This window comes from Hyaena hyaena, unplaced genomic scaffold, assembly GCF_003009895.1.
Source record: "Hyaena hyaena isolate Hyena2069 unplaced genomic scaffold, ASM300989v1 scaffold_11, whole genome shotgun sequence".
Taxonomy (NCBI): Eukaryota; Metazoa; Chordata; class Mammalia; order Carnivora; family Hyaenidae; genus Hyaena; species Hyaena hyaena.
Window position 1 is genome coordinate 1,078,377 of NW_024080643.1, and position 24,775 is coordinate 1,103,151.

General features: G+C 45.2%; 1 protein-coding gene across 4 annotated transcripts in view; it reads right to left on the reverse strand.

Moving 5' to 3' along the window:
* The window catches only part of MTUS2 (microtubule associated scaffold protein 2), a 350,179-nt gene that overhangs the window by 32,061 nt on the left and 293,343 nt on the right, over positions 1 to 24,775 (reverse strand). The window lies entirely within an intron of this gene.

Sequence of the window (24,775 nt, forward strand, 5' to 3'; positions counted from 1 at the left end):
TCTAGACCAAGATGCCTGCGCCAGGGCTGAAGGCTGGGAGGTGGGCTGAGGGAGCAGCGTGGAGGGTGGCGGTGGATCTGGCTTCATGAGCTGGCAATGTCAGGTAAGAGGAGGAGTGACTGACTGATGAGCTTTAGAATATGAGGATGGAAAGAACAGCAAGTTAGAGAAAATATAATAAATCTAATTATGACCAGATGATGAGTCATACTGACCCCTTCTCAGGGCAGGAAATAGAGGCTGGGTGTGCAATCCCAGAAAAGGGTCAAACAGTACCATAAAAAGGTTCCAATTTTAAGGCTAGCCCACCTGGCTGTAGGTATAAAACATATAAAGAGAGATACCTACATCTCAGGTGGCATTTCATAGCATAATGCAGAAAATACCTAGACAATGGTGTTGCTGGACAATGTGATGTGAAGGGGGGGTACCTTTACCTTGTCTTCTTTCCCTGCCTCCCTCTGCTTCTCAGAGACTGCAGAGAACCCTTGTGCATGGGCACAGTCCCTCCTATTAGAGAAAGACAGAAGACTCCTTGATGACGGCGATACGAGGGGGTTACTATCTCTGGCAATAAATACGGAACGAGTCAGGTGGTAGTAGCCCGCATGGTGCCAACGGGCCTCAGTGGGATGCATCTGCTAGATGTAGGTGGTTCTTAAAGTGACTTAGAGCAAATTCAAACTCAGAGAGCACTGACGGGACCCTGGGGAAGACAGGAGTCTTTGCATACAAGGGTGTGGGACGGACAGTGTGGGGCTTAGCACTGGGTCAGCACGATTGGGGGAGCAGTGAGAACTAGGGGTGTCTTCAGTAGGGGACATCTTGAGATTCATGTTACATTCCATCTTGTAGTCCTTAAGACAGGTTATAACATCTTTGTGGTTAAGGAAGCTCCTCAGTGTTTTCAAAGAAGGGACTCAGTCATTTTTTATTAGTCCCATTACTGTCTTTACATAGCACTGAGTTAAAGAACTCCTCCAAGTGCTGTGGCCAGAACGTGTGCTGTAGCGTCCACCAGACTTGGACCTGAGCTTTTTGGTTGATGCTCATGTGTAGGGGATTAACCCCATTAAGCCTCAGTTTCCTCATCTGTAAAATGGGGATCACAGAGAGATGACCTCTTAGGGTTAGTGTAAGGTTTCAATGGGCTAATTCAGAGTAGGTGCTTAGCATCGTGCCTGGTCTCTATTAACCACTGGCTAAACACTAGCTGTTTATTGTTTTTGAGGGGGGCCATGGAATCATTGCAATATTACAAATGGGAATATTTTCACCCTTCATGAATGTTAGGCTAGGACAAAGCATAAAAAAATGCACATTACATGCATATATCTAAAGGGAGAGGGCCCAGTTTGACTACAGAAGGAAGACTCGGTACTCAATGAGGGTGTAGAAGGTTAACTGCTACCCTAACTAAATACTATTTTCTTGGAGTTTATTACTATTTTGGTTTGCTGCACATCCAAAAGCACACATTGTCTGAGGACAAAGTTGTCAGATAAGGGTCCAGGGCCACTGTCCTGTGTCTCATAAGAGGCTGGGGAGTGACTGCTTAGGTCCGAGCCAAAGCCCGAGATGATCATGTCCACCTTACATAATGGACAGAGGGTGGGCCAAGGCGGTCCTATCATGCTAAGGTCTGCGTGAAAATGATCTTCATTAGAATTCCTAAGAAGACAAGTTTTCCCTTTTGTTACTCGCTGGTAACATGTCAGTTTTTAAAAATATAATCACAGAGGGGCACCTGGGTGGCTCAGTCCTTAAGCGTCCGACTTCGGCTCAAATCATAATCTCACAGTTTGTGAGTTCGAGCCCCACCTCGGGCTCTGTGCTGACCGCAAAGACAGAGCCCGCTTCGGACTCTCTGTCCCCCATCTCTCTCTGCCCCTCCCCGGCTTACAGTCTCTCTCTCTCAAAAACATTTGAAAACTATAATCACAAGAAAAGCAAGAGGTGGTTCTTATCACACTAGGTAGCAGAAGACGCAAAAATTTCTATCTCTTCCAGTTTTTCAGAAAAAGGTCTTGGGCAGAAAGGAAGGAAAAGCACACCTGAAAAGAGGGAGGCCTCAGACAGTCACTGTTGATGGCATCACATCTCCCAGGTACGGGGCGGTATTCCCCGTGGGCTGAGGCGCTACAGAGCACTCTACATGGGAAGGGTTACTGAACTTCACAAAATCTCTACGAAGTGGGAGAGATTCCTCCTTGGTGATCCCATCTTATAGAAGAGGAACCTGGGCGACAGGACCAAGTCAGTCCAAATTTGTGGCAATGTCAAGAGCATGCTACCACGTGATTGTGCCCTAAGCCAGTGGTCGTCAGCACTGCATGTGGGGCACGTGATCTAGTGGGGCTGGGCTGGGTCCTGAGAATCTGGGCTGCATCTCGAATATGGTCCCAGGTGATACTGATGCTGCTGGTCCAGGCACTTCACGTTGAGAACCACCGCTGTAAGCAGATAGTGCTTCTGTATTAAACTTTAATATTAATCATCTGAGGGTCTTGTTAAAATCATACATTGACTCAGAGGTTGGGGTGGGGTTTGAGAGTTTGCATTTCAAACAAGCCACCAGCTTGTCTGTCCAAACAACCACATCGGGTGGTCTAGGATGCCTCTGGTCTAGGGGCCACCCTTTGAGTAGCAAGGCCCTGGAGCCTGTGCTCAATACTCAGGTCCACAGAGTACCACCTCTGCTGGTGTACAGAAGACACAGCCTTGGTCACCTCTCTGGTATCTACCACTGGCTACGGAACCTGCCTAGTGCTGCCATTCTGAGCCATCTGCCTGTCTGAATTCACACCTGTCTGTTCTCTCTTACCCTGGCCTGAGCAACCAATGCTGACTTTGAGCCTGTGTGTTCAAGCTGAGCTCGGGGGTTGTGCCCACCTTGCTCGTTTGAGTCTGAGGATACTGACTTTCCTTGAAAGTTCCTGCCTGTAGTTTCCCATCCTCCTCGCCTTGTTGCTGGAGCCACAGAGTGACCCCCAATCCGTCCCACCATCATGGGCTCCGGGCAGCATGGAGGCTAGCACCTGCTCATAGCTGCCTCTCCTCACCTCTTCCAGCCCCTCGCCATTTACCTATGACATACCCGTGAATGGCCTGTCCAATGCCATGACCTTCAGATCTTTCCCGGAGCCAGCAGCCCCAGCCTTCACTGGCACTCCACAATGGCGGTCATTGCTGTGTCCTTCACTGGGCTCTGGAGTCCCAGAAATGGCCCTGATTTTAGCCTTTGCCACTGGAAAGCACGGATCCCTTCAAACGCTCTCAGTTCTTTGCTCAGAAGAGGCTACATGGGGAAGCAATCAAGAAGGTGGGCTCTGGGGTCAGACTGCCTCAGTTCAAATCGAGCCCCTGCTATTTTGGGCTGTGTGCAGTCAGGTAAGTTACCTAACTCTAGGCTTGCTTCAACTACTTGATGCATAAAAGGTCCTAACTGGGCATATGGCCTTGACTTCCACTTTGCTGAGAAAACTGAAGTCAACAGGCCTGGAAGACTACCATTTCTTATTCTGAAACTTAAAAAACAAATCTTTCCTTTGGAAACTATGTCTTGTTGGAGGTAATGCTCCTTGATGACCAGTTCCCTCACTCTACTGTCTATACCCCCTGCACTAATTTCCTATAGCTGCTGTAAGAAACCACTACCAAATGAATGGCTTTAAAACACCTCGAATTTATTATCTTACTGTTCCATGAGTCTAAAATGGGTCTGATTGGGCTAAAAACCAAGGTGTTGGTAGGGCTGAGTTCCATTCTGGAGCCTTCAGGGGAGAGTCCCTGTCCTTGCCTTTCCCAGCTCCTAGGGGCTGCCTGCATTCCTTGGCTAGTGCCCCCTTCCTCTGTCTTCAAGGCCAATGGCACGGTATCTTCAAATCTCTCTCTCTGACCCCTGTTTCCATGTCACATCTATTCTATCTCCCTCTTCTAAGGGCTCTTAGGATCACATTGGGCCCCAAAGGACAATCCCCACCATCTCAAGGTCCTTAATCACACTAGCAAAGTCCCTTTACCATTTGAGGGGACATATTTCCAGGTTCTGGAATTAGGATGGGGACATATTTGGGGGCTTCATTTGGGGTTCCATACTCTCTTGGCTTCTTGTGTGTTTCTCTCTGCTACTGCCTCTCTCCCCAGGGTTTCCCCTGTCTGGCTCCCCACACAGCCTCTACAAATGTCTGGGCATCTCTTATCTTTAACAAACAGAACAAATGCACAGTCTTCCCTCCTATGCTGTCCTCTGGCTACATACCTTCCATTTCTTACTCCTCAGAGTCCAGCTCCTCACAAAACAGATAAAACTCTCCCGTCCCTGCCTCCAATCCCTTTTCTCCTATTGGCTTTCCAAATCACTGCCATCAGGCAATGTGGGTGCTCCTTCCCACGTATGCCTGGAATTTGGCTACTTCTACCCCCCTCCCTGCCACTGACCTGGCTGCAGCCACCATCATCTGTCACCCAGGTTACTGGAGAGCCCCTGGACTGTTCTTGCTGCTCCAGGGCCTGTCCCTGAATCATTTTGTCCTATGGCGGCAGCCAGAGGGAATCCTCAAAGATTGTCCACCAGGACGTGCTCCTCTGCATGAGGCCTGCATCTGGCTCAGGGGACAGGCCGTGTCCCCATGCTGGCTCACCAGATGTGGCAGCATCTGGGCCCCACAGCCTCCTGACCTCGGCTCCCGCTCTTCTCTCCTGTGTCTACTCTGTTCCAGCTCTACCCACCTCTTTGCTACTCCTCCAACACTTTTAGGACTGTGGTTCTCAAAGTGTGATCCCCAGACCAGGGGCTTCAGCAGCACCTGACCACTTGTTGAAATGCAAATTCTTGGGCCCTACCCCCTGCCTGGACTCAGAAATTCTGGGGGGTGGGGTCCTGCAATCTGCTTTCCAAGCCCTCTCCCTGGTCCCAGTACCTAAGTTTGAGGACTGCTGGCCCAGGCACATTCCCACCTCAGGGCCCTTGCACTAGCAGTTTCCTGTGCATGGAAACCTCTTCTCCCAGCTCCTCCCCAGATATCTGGTCCTCTCTTTGGTCTGGATCTCAGCCAGGAGCTCCTCCTCCAACTCAGAGACCAGCGGCCCCCATCAGAGGTCTGAGACTCAGCTCTGGGAAGTGCCTTATCCAAGCTTCCAAGTCTTAATCATTTCAACCTGTATACCTGCATCTTTTCCTACAGCTGCTACCTCCGGGACACCTCAGAGTTCTTGTTTTACCTTTTCGGTTGCCTATCTAACAATCCTTTATGTTAAACTCTCACTGGTAAAATAACTGGAGTGGTTTCTGCCTGCTGGCTGTGCCCTGGCTGGCAGTCTGGTGAACTCAGGCATCTACACAGAACTCCTTGCAAACGTGGCCAAATGCTCTCCCCAAAATGAATAGTGAGGGGAAGGAAGGGAAACCACTGTCGTTCCAAGAGGTCTCTGCTGAATGTAGTTTTGTGTCTTTATGTCTGGATACGTGTGGGCTGTGTGTGTGTGTGTGTGTGTGTGTGTGTGTGTGTATGTACACTGTGAGGTTGCTTCCTGAGATTAAATGATTTATCATCTAAAGTAAAGTGCTTTACTATTGGTGGGAATGTAAACTGGTGCAGCTGCTCTGGAAAACAGTGTGGAGGTTCCTCAAAAAATTAACACTAGAACTACCCTACTACTCAGCAATAGCACTACTAGGAATTTACCCAGAGAATACAGGGGCACTGATTCATAGGAGCACATGTACCCCAATGTTTACCACAGTGCTTTCAACAATAGCCAGATTATGGAAAGAGCCTAAATGTCCATCAACTGACAAATGGATCAAGAAGATGTGGTCTGTATATACAATGAATACTACTTGGCAATGAGAAAGAATGAAATCTGGCCATTTGCAGCAATGTGGATGGAATAGGAGGGTATTATGCTAAAGTGAAGTAAGTCAGAGAAAGAGAGATATCATACGTTTTCACTCATATGTGGACCTTGAGAAACTTAACAGAAGACCATGGGGGAGGGGAAGGGGAAAAAAGTTACAGAGACGGAGAAGGCAAGCAATAAGAGACTCTTAAAAAGAAACTGAGGGTTGATGGAGGGGTGGGGGAGAGGTGATGGGCAGTGAAGAGGGCACTTGTTGGGATGAGCACTGGGTGTTGTAAGCGATGAATCATGGGAATCTACCCCAAAAATCAAGAGCACAGTTTACACACTGTATGTTAGCCAATTTGACAATAAATTATATTGAAAAAATAATAAAATAAAATAACAGAACACTAAAAAAAAGTGCTTTACAAAAAAATGTTTTTAAGTTTATTTATTTGAGACAGGGACAGTGTGAATGGGAAAGGGGAAGAGAGAGAGAGAGAGAGAGAGAAAGAATCCCAAGCAAGCGCCGCACTGTCAGTGCAGAGCTTGATGTGGGACTCAAACTCACAAAACTGAGAGATCATGACCTGAGCAGAAACCGAGTCCAATGCTTAACTGACTTAGCCACCTAGACATCCCTAAAATGCTTTAAAATCCCCCCTAAGAAGCGATCGAGTTAGAACATCGAGGAAGAGAATAATTTTGCAGCCAAGTAGGAAATATTGTTCTCAATTTTTTTTCAGATTGTTGACTTGAAGAAAAAGCAGTGGAATTACATTAAGTATGATGAATGTTTCTGTGAAGTTTATTAAGAAAAAAATCACTTGATCCCCTGATCTGACTCAATAAATGCTGAATAAATGTCAGGGAGGAGTCCCACACTTTTAGCCTTTCCCAGGCACCACGTGTCCCCATCTAGCTGCTTCTAGTCCCTCTCGCTCTCATGTCTGCCATGACACCACAGCAGTGTGACAGGGGAACCCTTCGTGAACTCACCCCTGCTGGGAACAGCTGCAGAAGACGACACAGGGTTTGGGGATAGAAAAGGGAAATGATGGGGCACCTGGGTGGCTCAGTCTGTTGAGCATCTGACTTCAGCTCAGGTCATGATCTCACGGTTCGTGGGTTCGACAGCTCAGAGCCTGGAGCCTGCTTCAGATTCTGTGTCTCCCTCTCTCTGACCCTCCCCTTCTCATACTGTCTCTCTCTCTCTCTCAGAAATAAATTTTAAAAAACATTAAAAAATTAAAAAAAAAAAGAAAAGGGAAATGAGATGGATGGCAGAGCAGGAATAGAGGCTCTGCACTGAAGCTCTGATGGGAAGAATAAACTTAAGAAAAGTAAACTGAGACCTAAGCACTGAATGCCGTGCCTTGAGAGGCAGGGAGCTGGGCGGCAAGACCCAGGAGCTGATGCCTGTGGGACTGTCCTGGAGTGAGGGGTGACCAACAAGTCCAGCCCTGGCCTGGGGAACCAATACCATTTGAGTGGAGAGCCAGACACTAAAACAGAACAAAAGCAGCATCTCTGAGCAGGTGTGAGAGTCAGAACACTTATGGGAAAAACAGACGTGGGTTTGGAGTGTGTGGACCCCAGTTTGAATCCCTGCTGTGTAACATATAATGCTGGGCAAGTCCATGCTTGTTTCTCTGGGCCTCAGTATTCTCATCTGTAAAAGAGGCATAACATAACCTACTGTGCAGGCCTATTTTGAGAATCAGAGAATCAGAAATCATGTATTTACACTCCTGGACATTTTGCGGGCATTCAGTAAGTGGCAGCTTTGCTTACAAAAGAGGCACGCAGAGTCTGAACGCCCCCGCTGCAGGTCACAGGGAAGAGCCTGAAGTGCCTCCAGTAAGAGATGGAAATAGGAGTTAATGTACATGTGCAGAAAGGCATAAACAGTATCTTAATTTAATCCACCATACTATTTTATTTAGTGACTATAAAAATATTTTAAGAGGTTTTCCTGTGAGCTCCATCTCTCCCAATAATTTTCCCCATATGACCTTAAGCTTGTGGAAGACAAAAAAATCTCTTGCACAAGGTATTCAGAAACTAACCTTGACTACTGACCATGGTCCCTCCCTCTGGGGGGCTCTGGTCTAGTGACGGGAAGGGAGAAACAGGTGGGTGAATGATCAGTGACAGCGATGTGACCGTGCTGGAGACCGTGTGTGACGGAGGCAGAGAGTGGAGGTGATGGCCAACTTGAGTTTTCCAGCAAGCCTGGGCAGGTTGGCGGGTGAGGAGAGGGAGAGACGAGTTCAGGAAGAGGCAAGAGAAGCTGGTGGAAGTTCTATGGGGACGTGGAAAGGGGATTGTGTCTGGGAAGGCAGACAGTCTCTGTACACGTGCTAAAAAGTCAGAATTCCATTTACTCTGTGGATGATATGTAAAGCTGCCAAGGGATCTGTCTTTATCATAGTGTTGATTTTCTAGATGAGGAAAGAAAATCCAAACAGCATGGAAGGAATGTGCTGAGAAGTCATTTTCCCTCCCACCTAGACCCCCTAGCCGGAGGCAACCACTGCTACTGAGGGATCTAATCTGGGAAGGCACAGAGGATGGAATCTAGGGGCAGGAAGGGAGGCGAGGGGGCTAGTGAGGAGGTCTTTGCGAAAGGTGACTGTGTCACCACAGGAATTCGAATGAGGAGGCACTTAAAAAGTAGAATCGAGAGGAGCTGGTGACATACTGGCTATCAAGTATGAGGAGGGGGGATGGAGGGGTGACAACTCCCTTCAGTGTTCGTTAACTGTGAACTTGCTGTCAAGAACTGAGGCCAGAAGTTGTGGTTGAGCCTAGCTAGCCTCTGTTCTCCTTTTCTTTCTTTTATTCATGGTATTTTCCAAATTTTTAAAACTGAAATGGCCACCTTGCAGGAAACTCCATTTTCTGCGCACATGGCTGCAGGGGCCAAGAGGAAGCAAAATGGCGAGGTCTAGATCATATTCTCATAAGGGAGCTGTTTGCCCTCAACTTTCTCTCCATCACGTTCTCTCAGACCGGAATGTTCCTCATGCATCAGCTCCAAACACTCAGGGAGAAGGGATGTGGGGGGCGGTGGAGCGGGCTGTCTGGATGCATGGCCACCTCCGGGCCTCTCTGTCTTTGGGCTGTTACACGAGAGAAAAATATCCCTCAATCTGATTTATTCCATTCATTTGGGTGCCTCCTTAGCTTAGCTTGTACTCGAACAAAATCAGGAAGACAGAGGTAGGGATCTTGTTTTGTTTTGCTTTGAGGTGAGGAGTATGGGGTGGGCGGAGCTAAAAGCGGCCGCGAAGAGTGGTACTGCTGTGGTTCACCAAGAGCTGCCCGCAAGAGGGCTGGGGTCCTAGACCTGGGGGAGAGCAGGTTAGGGGGTAGTTGAAGCAAAGGGGGTTAATGAGATCACCGGAGAGCTCGCAGAGTAAGAAGGAAAGAGGGCCTGGAATCGCATCTGGGACAAACGGATATTGTAAGGAGAGAGCCATGTCCTTCACTTTGTTACGATCATCTGCTGCCATGCTCGCTTTCCCAACTGATTAGAAACTCTTCGGGCTCAGGAAACAACCCACAAAACTAATAGGCAACCAACGGAATGGGAAAAGATAGTTGCAAATGACATATCAGATAAAGGGTTAATATCCAGAATCTATAAGGAACTCACCAAACTCCACACCCGAAAAACAAACAACCCAGTGCAGAAATGGGCAGAAGATATGAACAGACACTTCTCCAAAGAGGACATCCAGATGGCCAACAGACACATGAAACGATGCTCAGCATCCCTCCTCATCAGGGAAATACAAATCAAAACCACACTGAGATACCACCTCACGCCAGTCAGAGTGGCTAAAATGAGCAAATCAGAGAACTCTAGATGCTGGCGAGGATGTGGAGAAACGAGCACCCTCCTACACTGTTGGTGGGAATGTAAACTGGTGCAGCCCCTCTGGAAAACAGTGTGGAGGTTCCTCAGGAAACTAACACTAGAACTCCCCTAGGACCCAGCAATAGCACTACTAGGAATTTACCCAAGGGATACAGGAGTGCTGATGCATAGGAGCACATGTACCCCAATGTTCATAGCAGCACTCTCCACAATAGCTAAAACATGGAAAGAGCCTAAGTGTCCATCAACAGACGAATGGATCAAGAAGATGTGGTTCATCTATACCATGGAATACTACATGGCAATGAGAAAGAATGAAATCTGGCCATGTGTAGCAACATGGATGGACCTTGAGGGTGTTATGCTGAGCGAAATAAGTCAGGCAGAGAAGGACAAATATCATATGTTTACACGTATAGGAGGATTAGGAGGAACTTAACGGAGGAACAAGGGGGAGAAGAAGGGGGGAAATGGTGGGGGAAAGGGAGAGAGGCAAACCATGAGAGACTCTTGAATGCTGACAAAAACTGAGGACTGATGGATGTGGGGGGGAGGGGGGAGGGGCATGGAGGAGGACACTTGTGGGGATGAGCACTGGGTGTTATGTGGAAACTAATTTGACAATAAACTATTTGGAAAAAAAAGTCTTCGGGCTCATGGATTACAGCTTACGTATCTCTTAATGAAACACCTAGAATACTTTTACGCAGAGTAGGCAGGCGTTCAAAATTATCTTAAGAACAGCACTTTAGGGGCACCTGGGTGGCTCAGTAGATTAAGTGTCTGACTTTGGCTCAGCTCATGATCTCATGGTCCGTGAGTTCAAGCCCCATGTCGGGCTCTGTGCTGACAGCTGGGACAGAGCCTGGAGCCTGCTTCGGATTCTGTGTCTCTCCCTCTCTCTGCCCCTCCTCTGTTCTCTTTCTCTCACAAAAATAAATAAACATTTATTTATTTATTAAAAAAAATTTTTTTTTTCTAGGCGAGAGAGAGAGACAGCGTGAGCAGGGGAGGGTCAGAGAGAGAGAGAGGGAGTCACAGACTGAAACAGGCTCCAGGCTCTGAGCTGGCAGTCAGCACAGAGCCCGACGCGGGGCTCGAACCCACGAACCGCGAGACCATGACCCAAGCGAAAGTCGGACGCTTAACCGACTAAGCCACCCAGGCGCCCCAATAAATAAACATTAAAAAAAAAAAGAACAGCACTTTAAAATGCTTTATATCTTAGCAATAGGTTTGTGTTTTTCCTATTTAGGACTGTAGACCATCATGAGTCAATCTGTAAGTGCTGCAATTGTAGAAGACAGGTCACAAACACAAATGAGGGGTGGCCCAGGAGGGCTGTGGTAACCTTGAGAGAGCCCGTGTGCCCAGGTGAAGGGGGTCGCTGCCGCTCAGTAAAAAGACAAAGAACTCATTAAAAATGGGCAGCCAACACTTCACAAAAGGTATCCCAATAGGCAATTAGCACATGAAAAGTGCTCAACATCACTGGTGATCGGGGGAAATGGAAATTGATACCATAATGAGAGTCTTCACACCGGCTCAAACAGCAACAGAATTACGAAGAATACCAAATGTCGGCAGGTCGTGGAGGAATCGGATCTCTCTGACACTGCTGAGAATAGTGCAAAATGGTACAAGCATTTTGAGAACCGGCTGACACTTTCCCCTAAAGTTACACGCACATTTGTCTTATGATCCAGTAATTTATAATGTAGGAGTTTACCGGAGAGAATGACAGCAAAAGATCGTGCAAGGATCCTTCTGACTGCCCTATTTATAAGTACAAAAAAGTCACAACCCAAATGTCCCCCAGCAGACAAGTGGACAGATTAGCTGTGGCAGGCTCATGCAAATGCAACACACTTAACAGTAAAAAGGAACACACCACTGATTCGCTCAGCGATGTGGCTACATCTGTCATGTGGAACAAAGCCTCTGGACACGGCAGAGTCCATAATGTCTCATCTCATTTCTGTGAAATCCCAGAGCAAACAAAACTAATCTATGTCGACAGAAATGACAAAGTGGTTGCTGTGGAGGGGGAGGGGAGGGCTGACTGGAACGAGGCATGAAGAAACTTTCTAGAGGGAGGGTAAACGTCACAGACCTTGTTTTGGGTGGTGAGTCTATGAACATATTCACAGCCAGACATCATCAAACGGAATGTGTGAAAATAAAAGGCTTAAAAACAACAAAATGAATGGTCGTTTACGTTTATCCACATAGTTAGGCTTTTGATAACCTGAATTCAGTCCTGTACATCCAAATTTCTATGATTTTTAAAGGATAATTTCTCTGGATATAGAATTCTGGGTTGAATGGGGTCCCCCACCTTTTTTCTGGCACTTCATGTCATTCCAGTGCCTTCTGGCCTCAGTGTGTTTCTGATGAGGTTACCTGTCATCAGTAACCTGGTTGCCCCGTATGTAATGTGTACCTTTACCTGGCTGCCTTCAACATTTTCTTTTATCCCTGGTGTTCAGTAGTTGACTGGCATGTGCTGAGGTGTGATTTATTTATTTGTATTGATCCAGTTTGGGGTTCAGTGAGCTTCTTGGATCCACAGGTTGCTCTTTTAAAACCAAATTTAGGGGCACCTCAGTGGCTCAGTCAGTTAAGCATCTGACTTTGGCTCAAGTCATGATCTCATGGTTCTTTGTGAGTTCGAGCCCCACATCTGGCTCTCTGCTGCTGCACAGAACCCACTTTGGATCCTCTGTCTCCCCTCTCTCTGCTCCTCTCTCTCTCAACAATAAATAACATTTAAAAACAGTAAACAAACAAACAAATAAAACAAATTTAGGATGTCCATGCCCACCACTTTTTCAAGTACTTTTTCTTCCCGATTTCTTTCTCTTCCCCTTTTGCCAATGCAATTGTGCACCTGTCACCCACTTATCATGGACACTCTGCTTCTAGTGTCAATCTTGCTCTCGGTTCTTCTGACTGGATAATATCTGCTGATTCTCTTCAATTTACTGACCCCTTTTCCTGAAGTCTCCAATCTGCTGACGCCTATCCATTGAATTTTTCATTTCAGCGCCTTTAGTTTTGGGTTCTAATGTTTCCGTTTGGTTCTTCTTTTTTTAAAGTTTATTTATTTTTGAGAGAGAGAGACTGAGTGTGAATGGGGGAGGGACAGAGAGAGAGGGAGACAGAGAATCCAAAGTAGTCTCTAGGCTCTGAGCTGTCAGCACAGAGCCTGACGCAGGGCTTGAACTCATGAACCACGAGATCATGACCTGAGCCGAAGTTGGATGCTTAACCAACTGAGGCACCCAGGCGCCCCTCCATTTGCTTTTTTTTTTTTTTTAATCATTTTCATTTCTTTGTTGTGCTCTTCCCTACCAGTTTACTCACTATGTTCTTCTTTTTCTAGAAGTGCTTGAATATGTTTATGATAGCCTTTTAAATTTCTTATCTGCTAGTTCCAATGCCTGTGTTATTTCAATACCCATTTCTATTGACTACTATTTTCCTTTGGGTCCTGCTTCTTTGTATGTCTAATTAAAAAATATATATGTTCAACATTGTGGATGATATATTATAAGGAGCTTCCTTAATGATGAGTCTTGTTTGCTGGCAGGTAAATTACTAGACTCCGCTGACTCTGTCAGGCTTGGTTTCACCCTTGTTAGAGTGGGTCAACTTCGGCTGCTTTACTCCTAGAGAGATCCTTACTCCAACTAGGTAATGGCTTTTACTCCTAAAGCCTAACTTTTCTCAGGGCTCGATGGATTGCTCAGCGATCTCCCCACCCTCGCTGGGCTGGAACACCAATGTCTCCCAGCACTATGCAGCCTCTGGTACCTCCGCTCAGCTCCCAACTCTGTAGTAGCCATCCTCTGCCAGACTGCCCCGTGCACATACAAACTACCCTTCATCTAAGAACACAAGGGAAGCCCTGCACAAACTCCTGGGGCCTTCCTCTGCTCCACTTACTCTTGCCAGGCTCAGCCCCACAACCTTCAACCACTTCAATTCTGGTATCTGTTCGTTCAGCTTAGCAAGATGGTGGCCCCTTCCTGGAGCACCTCTTTGGGCTGTGGTCTGGTAAGTGGCCCCAGGCAGAAAACTGGGATTTCTGTGGGATCCACTTAGTAGGTTTCCCTTTTCCCAAGGCCCACAGGTCTGTAGTGTCTATGGCTCAATGCTTAGAAGCAGGTACCTCATATATTCTGTTTTCTAGCTGTGTACAGTGGGGGGTTGAGTCCAATACTGGATGGTGGCTGGAGGCAAAAGTCCAGACATGGGTATTTGGCACAAGGACCCAAGTGATGTTAACAGGCTCCATCTCCTCCCACAGGAAGAGGTTCTAACAACTGAGGTCCTAGAAAAGAATGCCATGAAGATGACCGTACAAGGCTATCTCAGCAAGATGCCATTATTATCTACAGCACATTATTGAGTTTGGTCCAGTAAGCAGTGTTCTGATTACAATTTTAGCTTTCTAGATAGATCTGCCTATGAGGGGATATATTTGTCATCATAAATGGATACATTGGTATTTTTGTTTTCATATCAAGCTCTAGTGAACTTAGTTAAAAGCACTTCCTTGAAAGTCAGAGCCCTTCTTGGTACTAATGAAGGAAATAAACAACAACAAAAAAGCTAGACCAAGTAGATCCACCAGGGTAAATGTCAGACTCCGCGGCCAGCCTGGTCTCTCCGCCTGGAACTGTCATTCTGATTTGCTGAACTCTGACCACAGTCTTCATCACTAGCTGTTGTTGGTTGTTTTGTTTTGTTATTTATTTACTTACTTTTTTACTTATTATTTAAGGGGGAAAGAGAGAGCGTGAGTAGGAGAGAAGGGGAGAGAGAGAGAGAGAGAGAGAGAGAGAGAGAGAGAGAGAATATTAAGCAGGCTCCATGCTCAGTGTAGAGCTCTACACAAGGCTCCATCCCACAACCCTGGGATCATGACCTGAGCCGAAATCAAGAGTCAGACATTCAACAAACTGAGTCAGCCAGGTGACCCCTGTTCTGTCTTGTTTTTTAAAAAGACAGTTGTGGTAAGAAGCCCTGAGATCATGATCTGATTTGTTATTATTGAAAGCTAGTAAGTCCTTACATGGATGCTTGCAGTGCTGGATTGGTCTGGCTTTCATCTTCTTTCCCAGAATTAACTTCCCCAAAACCTGGCTGAAGAGCTGCAATTCTGATCAAAAAGAGTAACCTGAATCATAAGCATGTAAAATACAGTGATTTACATATCACTTTGTTCAAATAGACTGCAAATTAAGCAAATTGATTGATAGTACTCTTGAATACCTGAATATTGCCCTGATGATATTTATGGTATTTGAGTATGTGAGAATAATTCATCATGGCACCAGACAAGAAAATCAAATGTTAAAAAAATCTTTGAAAGGCAAATCATTGGAGTTTTATATCCCAAACACTTTTTACACAAATAATTTAAAGAGTTTCCTAAACACAATCCCGTTCCTTTTTTGGGGGTGGCCACATGGAAAACCTGTCTTCACTATCTTCCTCATTTCCCAATGCAAGGACCAAGCAAATGATGGCATAATGCTGTTTCTGTAATTGATCAGCTACATGGAAGAATCACTTCTTCACTGACTCCTTAATTTTCTTTAATGCAGCTCAGCTGTTTTATCCCTAAAAGCCTTCCCTGGATTCCTACCTGGGTTACAACCCCTGTTCTGAGCTCCCAGACCTCTAGCACCTTAGTCAGTACACTGAGTTTTAATTATCTGCTTATGTCTGTCTTTCCAATACACAGGGGTTCCCCAAAGTCAGAGACCATGCCACATTCCTCTTCTAATCCTAGCACACTAATGGGTACCCCTCCTGAGGACACTCAAGTTCATAAGGTGAAGCAGTGAGTGGTCCACATTGACCATGCTAAGCCCTGAGCCAGGGTACAAGATACAAAGTGAAAGAAGAGGGAATCCATGTATGAGACATTCACAAGCGAGAAGTGGTTATGCTCGCTGAAACTGTATGTGACGGTCATTTAAAACACATATTTTGCAAAATGCTCTTCAGCAACTTTCAGGTTAAATCTATAGCATGTTATGTCTTTCTGTTTTTTTTTTTTTTTTTTTTAAATTATCTTCCCTCGATACCAGTTGAGATCTTACAACACAAAGGCAACATGCTACGATCGTGATAAGACAAGAAGACCCAGCTCTGCTCTTCCTTACAGTTACGTGATTTGGGGTTGCTTTTACTTTTTACAGGCAATGTTTATCCACTGTTAAAACAGTAGTGTTGTTATGTACCTTACTATCTCCTAGGGTTACTGTCAGGATCAAATGAAATAATACATGAAAGGGCTTTGTAAACCACATGCCACTTTAAATATTGGACTTATAAATATTAGATTTATCTTTTATTTTACATTTATAGATATATGGCAACAGCAGATTCTGAATTTCAAGAAGCTTCTGGTCCTCAGGGTCGTTTAGGGGCGGTCCTTGGAATCCTGATCTATTCTAATCAGTCAGTTCAGGTTAGCTAAGGATGAAACCTACAGATTTAAAAATATTAGCACATATCAGGAAAGAAAATTATCTTTATTCATAAACTAGTATACATTTTAGGGAGTCACAAAACAGACACCACCACATAAAATAACTAGAGTGCGCTATGCATATTGACTTAAAAGTATTTTATAAATATCGAAAAATGTGTTGCTGCCCACTGGAATAAATCATGGTCTCAGAGAAAGCGGCAGTTTGGTAAAATTGTAGCTGATAATGTATTTTTCATGGCAACCAAACCCAGTCTCTGGTACATTTAAGGGAGTCTGTGGTTTTGGCACCACTGTGCATTGGTAAGCACCTGTTTGTGATAGAAAACTAAAATGACATTTACTAGAATAAAATCTAATCATGGCAGCTGACATCACTGGTATGAATTTTTCCCAGCTCAGACCCAATATCATTTCCCTATCAAAGGGGTGTGTAATTCCAGAACCCAGTCATGCTGAATGGTCCATTTGCAGAGAAAGTAGTATATCTGATGCTATACCGTCATGCTCAATCTGACAGCAGATTAAACTTACTAGATCAAACCTTCTTTCAAATAACACCGTCACCTTCCTGCCAGAGAGCCGAGGACAGTGACAGTACACACTGGGTCTCCTCCAAGTTGTCAAGCAAATTGAATAAGATACCAACTCTGCAATTCAGAGAGAATTTTGTATCCCAAAGATTTTGATATGCTGTATTTTTATTTTCACTGAGTTCAATATATTTTCTAATATACTTTGTGGCTTTGTCTTTTAACCTGTGTGTTGGTTAGATGTATGCTGTTTAATTTCTAAATGTTTGGAGTTTTCCTGGATATCTTCATGTTTGGTTTATAGCCTAATTCGGCTATAGTCCAAAACATTTTGTATGGTTTTGATTCTTTCATGTTTGTTGTTTTATGTTAACATTTTGAATATGTTCTATGTTGCTCAATATTCCATGTATCTTTGAAAAGAATGTATACTCTGCTTCTCGGATGGAATGTTCTATTAAAGTCAGTTAGGTCAAGTTGGTTGACAGTGTTGTTCAGGTCTTCCATATCCCTTCTGCTTTTCGGTCTCCTTGTTCTAATGATACTGAGAGAAGAGGGAAGTCTCTAAACTTAAATGTGGATTTGTCTGTGTCTCCTCTGAGTTTTATCCATTTTTGTTCCATGTTACTTGAAGCTCAATTGTTAGGTACATATAGATGTAGTATTATTATGTGTTCTTGGTGAGCTACTCCTTTATCACTGTCTCCTGATACTACTACTGGTCTGAAGGTTACTTTGTATGATATTAACATAGATACTCCAACACTCCAAATTTCTTTTCATTAGTGTTAGCATAGCATATCTTTTCCCCATATGTTTACTTTCATTTTTAAAGTTTATTTGTTTATATTTGAGAGAGAGAGGCAGAGAGAAGGAGACTGAGACAGAGAGAGAGAAAGAGAGAATCCCAAGAAGACCCCATGTTTGGCATGGGGCAGACCCTGGGCTCGATCTCACAACCTTGGGATCATCAACTATTCTAAAATCAAGACTGGTGCTCAATAGACCAAGCTGCCCAGGCGCCCCTCCCATCCTTTTTCTTTTAAGTCATTTATGTCTTTATATTTGAAATAGGTTTCTTTTAAGCAGCACAAAGTTGTGCCTTACTTTTTTTTTTTTATCCAATCTGACAAAACTGTCTTCTAATTGGTGTGCTTAGAGGAGATATTTTTATAAATCAGAAAATGTGCATTATATTTTTGTGATCCTGAGATTAGTTATTTTTTCTGAGATATCTTCTTGGTTTTGCATTGTGACTTGGGTCTTTTTAAAGCTGTGAGAGGAAGGAAGACAGAATCCAATCTGACATTTAAGGTAATTATAACACACTGAGCCCCCACGACTCTGCCAAGTATTTTGCTAGATCCTCGGCTCTCACTTGCCTACTGTGACAGGACTATTCTCCCCATCTTACTGATGGAGGCAATTAGGGCCCCAGAGCACAGGCTGCTAATAGCCCCCAATATACATTCTGCCCTTCTTTCAGAGTAATAATATCTGGGCAAGGTAACCAAGAAAAAAAAAAGCACCTTTCCCAGTCTATGTCGTGGCGAGGTTTGCCTTGGAACTTAGTTTTGGCCAGTGAGATATAAACTGCAGTGTAAATCTGGAAACTTTCCCCCAAAGGGAGCTGACCCACTCTCTCTGTTTCTTTTTTCATTCCTCCTGCCATCCTACTGCCTGGACTATAGATATGGTGACAGTAGCAGCAGGCACCACACTGGGCCATGAGAAAAGGGCCTCCATCTTGAAGTGGTAGAATGCTCAGCTGTCAGAGGCCTGGGTCCCCTGCAGACTTTGTAGAGCAAAGCCATACTTGTCCCTGGGTGCTCACCTCCTGACTTTTACACGAGAGAAATAAAACCCTACTATGATTAAGTTAACATTTTGGGGGAAGTCTGTTATTTGTCCTGAGCACAATCCTAATGGATATAGCCTGGGGCCAATTACCATCGCACTGTGTTGTGTAATTAATTATATTGTAATCAATGTTTTGACAGATTCATACTAACATCTATTATGGTTTTGTGGGAAAGTATGGAATTGGGAGAAGCAGCTATTTTACTTTATCTGATATTTCAAATTAAAAATTACCAAAAAAAAAAAAAAAGGTGGTGGGGTTTGGGAAGCCATGGTAAACTTATACACTATGTATAGAATTCCAGGTTTGGGCCCAAGACCTGAGTCTGCCCAAGCCAGCTGTATGTGCTTAGCGGAGTCACTTAATCTTTCAGAACCTCAATTTCCTATAGAATAAAGATACCAACACCTACTTAGTTGAGTCATCTGAATAAACAAGTAAGACACATCCTATAACAGAGCTTGGTAAGTACAAGCACTATATAAATATAAGGACTTATGATCATAAAACTGGAAGACATTTTATATATAACCTTAAAAGGTAAAATCATCTTACAAATACAGTTCCAGTGGTGTGTATATGTATGTGTGTGTTGCTAGTTATAAATGAAAATAAATTGAACATTTTATTCTAGTTAGGAACTTAAGAGCATAATAAATAACAATTCAGTGCTTACTGTCACAAACTTAGACTATATATATATATATACAAATATGTATATGTGTATATATACACACATATATATATATATACTCTTGTATCAAAGTTCTCAGAATTCTTTAGTGTCTTCTTTTTTTATATTATAGGAAACATTCAAGTAATTTTCTTTGTTTCAATAAGCTGACTTTAATCAAAATGTGGATTTAATAATTTAGCTGTCTGTATACCTGAGAAACGCTGCCAGAATGACTGCTGTGTTAAACGCTGCTTGCTGTTTTCAAACTTTGTTTCATGTGAAGTATTTTTGAAAGTGTTCAAGAGAGAAGAAAAAAAGTAAAGCCCGTCTTAAGTCTGAGGCTGGCAGAAAGATAAAATCCAAGTGCCTGGCTTGGGACAGGGACGGTTAGAAGAGATGTTGTAACAAGGTCAAGAGAGGAGGGTCTAAGAGAAAGTGATGGAAGACACACGCAGAAGCAGACGCAGCTCCGTCCATCAGCCTGAGAGGCTGCGGGCAGGGGCGGGGGAAGAAGGCCAGAAGAGCGGCAGCTGGCCTGACGGAGAACCTTGAAGATGAGAGGTGATTTCACACCAGATCAGACAGTACAGCTTTGAGCACACCCGAGGCAGGAATCTGGGGGACGGTGTGCAGTGGGGCTAGTGGTGGTCCAGCTGAGTCTGCAAGTTTATCTTAAGAGGACTCGTGGGCTGGCTGGGAGAGCATCAGCGCACCTGGGAGTGTGAACCAGAAGGCTCCATTTAGCTACAGCGGTGCGCTGCCTATGTTTTTCTCTTTGGTGGAGCTCATCTAATTCAGATATATATTTTTTTTAATTCATACTTTTTTAAGGCTCAGTTTTCCTAATAAGATAGAGGTCCATGAATAGCCCCCTGCGGGCAGTCAACAGCTTGAAGCCTAAGGTCTAAAAAGAAAATAATCGGCTTCTAGGAGGGACATCGTATAAACCCATATCAGCATTTACAAATATAAGCATGACCTCTTGATAATTCAATATCTGACTTCCAAATCTTGAGAATGGCACTCCATCCAAATGTTGAGGCTCATATTTTAAGAACTACATTTTCTGGAAATTTAAAAAAAATGTGATTAAAAAAATTAAATATTAGATCTATTTCTAGCATCTTTGTTCACCCTCCCCGTGGATGTGGTGCTGATTTCCTGGAAATCTAAAATGTCCTTTATCCCACAATCACTGTAGCTTGGCTTTTCCAAGGACAGACCCAATTAAGGCCAACTCCAAACACAAGGTAAGAGCCATTGTCCCTGAAGGGTGACTTGAGCATGAGAAGCTATCAAGCAGATGACCAGAGATCCCTGTCTCCACATCTGCATATGACATAACACAGATGATGACCATTTTAGCCACTCCACAGGGACGTGCCTCCTAGGCCACAAAATGCTCCATCCAGAACTACACCCTGGTATTATTATATATATATAGTATATATATATAATACCCAATATATAATTGGGTATTATGTGTCTCAGATGTGTGTGTGTATGTGTGTGTGTGTGTGTGTGTGTGTGTGTGAGAGAGAGAGAGAGAGAGAGAGGGATTGGGGAGAGAGAAATATTGATGGAATTTCTTTTTCTACATTGAGATTAAATCCACCATGATCTTTTATCTTGATTTATAGAATAAAAATCAAGGATCATTCACATACAGATGAATTTGGAACAAATGCGAAATTCTAACTGAATTATTTGTCCACATTCTGAGACTATATTTCCAAGAAAATGACACAAGAGGAAACAAATAATTTGCATAATACTGCAAATAATAGCAAAAAAAAAAAAAACACCCTGGGGCAAATCTAAGTGCTCAAAGGAGAGGAGTGGCTTCTTCTAATGTGCCAGCATGATTAAATGCTTTATCACTATTAAATGATCATTGTGAAAAGTTTTTTTGATACATGGAGAGAGGAAAAAAGTAGTTTTTCTTTCCACAGGTGTGTGGAGTGGGCAATGCCCCAAAACGGCCATGGCATCTGTCCATGTGCAGTGGGCCAGCAGGCATCAGTAGGTGCTCGGTAGGAGATGTTCTCAAAGTTTACTTGTTTTTTGTTTTTTTAAATTTTTTAATGTTTTTTTTTTTTTTTTATTTCTGGGAGAGAGAGAGAGAGAGACAGAGAGAGAGAGAGAGTGTGAACAGGAGAGGGTCAGAGAGAGAGGGAGATACAGAATCAGAAGCAGGCTCCAGGCTCTAAGCTACCTGTCAGCACAGAGCCCGATGCGGGGCTCGAACCCATGAACCATGAGATCATGCCCTAAGCTGAAGTCAGATGCTTAACTGGCTGAGCCACCCAGGCGCCCCTCAAAGTTTACTTGTAAATCAACTGCCAGCAAGATCTACTTAAAAACAATTATAATCAGGATTTTCCATTAGAGTGGGTAACACACATCAAAATCTCTGATTGGCGGCACCTGGGTGGCTCAGTTTGTTAAGCGTCTGACTTCAGCTCAGGTCATGATCTCACGGTTTGTGTTCAAGCCCCTCGTCGGGCTCTGTGCTGACAGCTCAGAGCCTGGAGCCTGCTTCCGATTCTGTGTCTCCTCTTCTCTCTGCCCCTCCCCTTCTCATGCTCTGTCTCTCTGTTTCTCAATAATAAATAAATGTTAAGAAAAAATTTTTTTAAATCTCTGGGATACCATTCAAAATATACGTCTTCTATGATATTCTGCTGTAGCTCCTTCCACCAGACATGTCACAGTTGGGAACGTATGGTAAATATGAAGCGTGTCAGCAAACACACCAGGGGATTAGTTTCTGTGGCTGGTTCCCGAAAGCCCGTCTAACTCAGCTGGTAGTGGACTCAGAGACTGACAGCCCTACAGCCTGACAGGCGAAGGTGAAGGAAGGAAGACGACATTCCTTCCCTTTTTCTGGGAGACAGGCCAGCTCTATGGAGAATTTCAGAGCAGGTGGAATTTGTCCTCTGAATCTTTCCTTTCTGCACCCTTTCCGCTCCCTCCTGGGCTTTTCTCTCTGGGCTCTCAGGCTGCCCACAGCACTCAACTAGGGGACCCCATGCTCCCAGACCTACCCCCTCCTTATCGCCGACCCAAATCAAAATCCCCATTCTTTCTATGTAGTTCACTGGTTCTCAAATTTCACTGTACTTCACGAACATCTGGGAATTAAATTAAAAGAAAGCCTGGGGGCGGGTGGTGTGTGCCTGGGTGGCTCAGTTGGTTGAGCATCTGACTTCAGCTCAGGTCATGATCTCACGGTTCGGGAGTTCAAGCCCCGCACTGGTCTGGCTGTTGTCAGTGCAGAGTCTGCTTCAGATCCTCTGTCCCCTCTCTCTGCTCATGCCCCTTCCTTGCTCATGCTTTCTCTCTCCAAAATGAATACATATTTATAATAATAAGAAGAAAAAAGCCTAGGCCCCAACCTCAAATATTTTGATTCTGTCGCCTTAGAGGTACCAGGAACTGTTAGTTTAACAAGCACTGCAGGTGATTCTAATATGCACCAGGGCTGAGAACCCGGGCTAAGAGGATTCTGGCTAGATGCTAGGAGCCTTTGACTGCATTTCTTCACAGCAAGGATGTAAACAACTGATGGGTACTCACGAGCAGATGCTGATAGATTTCAGGGCAGCATTTTAACACATATGAAAAGTCTGAGCAGCAGTTTTTAGATTTGGGGAGCAGGCCAGCCCTGTTCTGGGATATGCAGTAAATGCTGCTGAACTCTTCTGATTTTTTGCACCTTCTTCCTTTTCCAGGTCTGGATTCACAGCATGTGAAAATTCTAGCTCACCCCCCGCCCCTCATGGCCCCCCAGAGCCCCGCTCCAGGCGTCCTCATGTGACTCCATGAACAGGGGTCTAAATAAGGGTAGGGGTGCTGGGAAGGAGAAAGGATCACCATCTCTCTTTCTAGATGATCATTAGAAAGTCTGCTTTATAAACTTAATTCTTTTCCCTTTAGGGGAGCTCCTTGCCGGCTAGACCCTGTGGCCTTCACAGTTAACAGTAGACCCACACAGTGTACTGTCCACCTTCTCCCGCAAATGCAGGCTCTCCAGTGGCTCAGGTGCTTGCTCCTAAAGCGTCCGCTGGGCCGAACGCTGGGCAGCATGGCCCCCGCCTTGGGGCCGCCAAGGCCTCTGCCCTCTCCTCTCCCCCCAGTGTATCCATTTGGCAGCTGATTTCTGGTTCTATTCTTAGCAGTAATGCAGACATCAAATAAGGCCAGAACACAAAAACTCAGTGTAATTCTTGCTTGGTTCCTGCCGCGTTCAGAAGCTCTGGGAAAGGACAGAGGGCAGCGGCATTGGATTTGGCACGCCCTCTCTAGTTGGGTCAGGGTATACGCCCCAGATGCAAAGCTCGCCCACGGGGGTGCAGACATCCCTCCGGGGAGGAATTCAGGCTACAACGCAAGGTTTTGTCCTCTATTTTCTGATTCAAGGTGCTACACACCTTATTATGAGAGTCTCCTTTGCAGGCTGCTTTATCAGCATTATCTTCTTTAACCGACCTTCCTTTTTAAGAAAGGGCACTGGAGGGAGGCAGAGGTAAGCCAACTGGCCCTACCAGAACCTGTGTCACCGGCTTGCAAAGCCCATGCTCAGAACCATTCACTCTCAGAACAATCTAAAAACTCATCCAACTGGGGGCCCCCGGACGGCTCAGTCGGTGAAGCGTCTTGACTGTTGATTTCAGCTCAGGTCATTATCTCATGGATGTGAGGCAAAGCCCCACGTTGGGCTCTGCGCTGAGCACAGAGCCTGCTGAGGATTCTGTGTCCCTCCCCCTCCATGTGCACGCACGCTCGTGCTATCTCTTCCTCCCCTCCACGCAAAAAAAGCTTAAAAACCCATCCATTTCACGCATACTTGTGGCCTGTGGCTTCCCAGGAGCCCCTCTTACAAACACAACAATTGTGCCTTTGGCTGGCCTCTCTCAGAAGACCTACTCTAGGGGGTTCATGCACTGGAGGTCCTCATCCAGTCAGGGATGGTCAGGGGTATGTGTCCTGACCACGGGGCGGGGAGGGGGAGGCAGTCTCGCTGCTCAGGATCACACACAGGTGAGGCTGGGAAGGAGGAACTGTTTTGTTCTGCTCTTCCACAGGTGCCTTAGAGGGGAGAAAAGCCCACTGTTGACATACCTCAATGATGAAAGAAATCACAAAACTCACAGTGAAGGAAAAAACCCTCAATTAAACAAAAAGGAAAAATATAAAGGGGGCGAGGAGGGTAGTGTGTCTGGAAATCACTCTGCACTGCCCGTCCGCAGGGCCCATGTTCCCCAGGGAAGGCTGGTCTTCAGCTTCCGTGCCTATCTGCACTGCCTGCCGGAAGGAAAGGTGCTGTGCCACACGCCAGGGGTGGCCGTGACTGTGCAAGTCCCTTCACTCACGGAGGGAGCCACACCGCCCTTGGCAGACTGCCCCCATCCCCAGGACCACAATGGATAGAGGAGACACGCTCCTGGTAAAGGGAAGACAGCAG